Source organism: Ovis canadensis, chromosome 3 (assembly GCF_042477335.2).
Source record: "Ovis canadensis isolate MfBH-ARS-UI-01 breed Bighorn chromosome 3, ARS-UI_OviCan_v2, whole genome shotgun sequence".
NCBI lineage: Eukaryota > Metazoa > Chordata > Mammalia > Artiodactyla > Bovidae > Ovis > Ovis canadensis.
In genome coordinates this window covers 140,391,390-140,394,384 of record NC_091247.1, presented here as the reverse complement: position 1 = coordinate 140,394,384, position 2,995 = coordinate 140,391,390, and the positions used below count along the sequence as shown (strand labels likewise).

The window sequence follows — 2,995 nt, the reverse complement described above, 5'->3', positions numbered from 1 at the left end:
GGTGGTTCCTGCAATTGGCAAAAACAAACAAACAAAAACAGTTTGTTCAGAGATGAGTTTCCATAATTATAAAAATAAAGGATACTTATTACAGAAATATTTTAGTATGTGGAAAATGGAAAAAGTCATCAAGAGTGAAACAGTTGTTTTATGGTTATTTCAGTTTTGTTTTTCTGTAAAGAGGGAAAGAAGCACTTGCAAAAGTTATTCAGAACAATAAAAATAAGTATTTTAAAACCAAGCCTTTTAAACTCTTAAGTTCACAGTCTACTAGTCATTTAGAGATGTAACTGCTAGACTGTTAGATTTTAATATCTTTTTTTTTTAATTTCAAGAAATTATCTTTAATGTAAAAGAATTCATTCTATACTCAAATATAGCCAGTTAACTAGAAGAATAAAGACAACTTCTCTCAATCAGGGACTCAATAAATATTCTCCCTCTGCACCTACTGTGTGTGAAGCATTGTACTAAACACTAACTCTTTAAATGGCAAGAACCAGCTTAGAAAAGGATAACATGCTTGAAAACTATGACTATTAAAGTGTTAAAAGAAGGGACTAGAACTTTCACCCTTCATGTATATTAATTGCTGAAATGTCGAATGGTAGCATATTAGATCTAGCCCAGTGATTCAACCTAAAAAGAATAATTTTATGCAGAAACATGAAGTAAATGTGTGTAAAGAAAAGGCAAAGAAGAAATCTGAAAAAATTTTCTTTAAACCAGGACTTGCAGTTAAGTACGTATCAGGAATTAAGGTGAAATGAAGACCCAAGGAGGTTGTCCTGGTTACACCATTGAGAGGAGAAAGTCAGCAGCAGCGTGGGCTTTGGGGACAGGCAACACTAAGGTTCAAGTCTCCAGTCTTCTGCTTACTAGCTTTGTCACCTTGGATAGGTTATTTAATCTATCTGAGCTTTGGTGTTCTCATCTGTAAAAATAGGAATAATAATACCTACGTGGCATGGTGTTTGTGGGGATTAAATGAAATCTCTGTTTCCTTATGGTTTCTGACACATAGAGCTCAGTGTATATTAGCTCCTTTTCCTCTTGGGATTTAGCAGCTTAGTGTGTATTTATATGTGTATTTGATATAGTATATGTGTACTGTATTAAATTTCAGTAGTCTGGAAAGCAGACAGTTGCTTTATCTTCAGTCTGGCAGAGGATAGCGTCAAGAGGTACCCTGACTGTGGATGGGCGTTGCTAATGTAGAAGGAGAAAGGTTTTACTGTACAGTTGCAGTGCTGACCGCCACCCCTCACCCACCCCATGCAACTGCAGTTACTAAAGTAATTCTTTCTGCGTTCATTCCCAAACTGTTCTAGAATAGAACTTTTTACCAAATAGGAATGCTCTGGCACTCACCAGTTGGCAGGCAGCTGAGCTGGTTTTAGCCATGGCTTGAGATCTGAAGGTGGAGTGGACTCAAAGGCTGAGGTTCTCCTTTATTTTCGAGTTGGGTGTCTTCACTGTGCTAAGTGATTGTACAGGTTTGGAGTTGCTTTTGTCTCCAGCATTCTTGTAGGTTTTCCCATTGTATAGTCTTTTTTGTGGGGAGAGGGTGGGTGGGAAGTGCAGCATTGTGGGATCTTAATTCCCCGGCCAGGGATGAAACCCATGGCCCTGCATTGGGAGTGTGGAGTCTTTTTTTTTTTTTTTTTTTCCTTTTTATTTTTCTTTTTTTTTTTTTTTTTCCTATGTGGGATGGTTGATCTTGAGCCTGCAGGAAGGAAGCTGGCCCCAGACTTCTCCCAAGTCCACATTGTTTGCCTCCAATTCTTACGTGTCTAAAGACAGGAAACCACAGACACGCCTTTGTAGGAGGGTGGGAGTGTGGAGTCTTAACCACTGGACCACCAGGGAAATCCTCAATTATGTCGTCTTCTAACTGCTTTCTTTGAATGAGTGTCTTACATTTAGGTCTCATGGCTGACCATCTACCTAATTATTACTCTATGTTTATAAAAACTTTAAAAATCTTTTGATGAGTTGATTGTTTGAGTTAGGTAAGACAGATATTATTCTACTCATTTTCAGTCTGAGGAAATTGAGTATCCTAGCTTGAGTTGTCCAGGGCTATGGGACCATTAAATGATGGAGTGGAGACAGGGACCCAGGTTGGTTAATTAATGTTTAAAAGATTTTTTTTTCTATTAAATGGTGTTATATTCTGATATTCATATAACCAAGTGATGTGAACAATTTTGGCTTTATTTTAGGAAATTATCATTATCCTAGGTAGCTAAACATATCTTAGTGAGTGGGCATAATGAAAGATTCTGGGATAGGCAGAGGGAAGGCCAGAGTACCTTTGAAGGAGAGCAGGACGGATTCTGGAAGCAGGACGGATGAGGGAAAGTGAGCAGAAGATGTGTCTCACCGATAAATAGAGTACAGATGAAGAGAGGAGGCATGGAAGTAACCTGCTTGCTTTGTTTCTGCAGCTGTCCTAGCTACTTCTTTAAAAAAAGTCGTCATGTCTTGGGGTTTGCTTGTCTTTCTTAATTTCTCTTACACATAAACACATGTTTGGCTGCTCACAAATGCTCCCACATTGCCAACATAAGTTATAATCAGGACCATAGGGTAATTATGGCCACCATCACCTGGACTTTTTTTTTGCTTATGCAAGGCTGAAATTGGTATAGGACTCAGAGGAAAATTGCTCCTGGGGGGTGAGGGTAACCTAGTTGAAGTAGAAAAAGTTCTGGGAGGCTGTTAGTCTAAAAGAGCAAAGGTGAAAGTAGGTAATAGTTCTGATTTCCCTTAGGGATATGGAGATATGTGGTACTGAGCAGAGCCGAACAGAAGGGAAGCTGGGACTCGAAGGGTCTGAGACGGGCTCTTAGTTTGGAACTGAAGCGCTCTTGATCCTGGAAGGAGTTGATTGGGTTAGGGTAACTAAAATGTTGTCTGGAGAGGTTTTATATTCACTGTTGGTGGTAGTGAGAGGCTTCCAGCATTCACCGGGCTTGTCCCAGGATCTGGA

The 2,995-nt window shown here is 39.3% G+C and overlaps 1 non-coding gene across 1 annotated transcript; it reads right to left on the bottom strand.

Moving 5' to 3' along the window:
• Positions 1-1,701: 1,701 nt before the first annotated feature.
• On the bottom strand, positions 1,702-1,832 carry LOC138438487 (small nucleolar RNA SNORA38). The gene has a single exon (XR_011256412.1). It is a non-coding gene; the product is annotated as a small nucleolar RNA SNORA38 (small nucleolar RNA).
• Between the last annotated feature and the right edge of the window lie 1,163 nt (positions 1,833-2,995).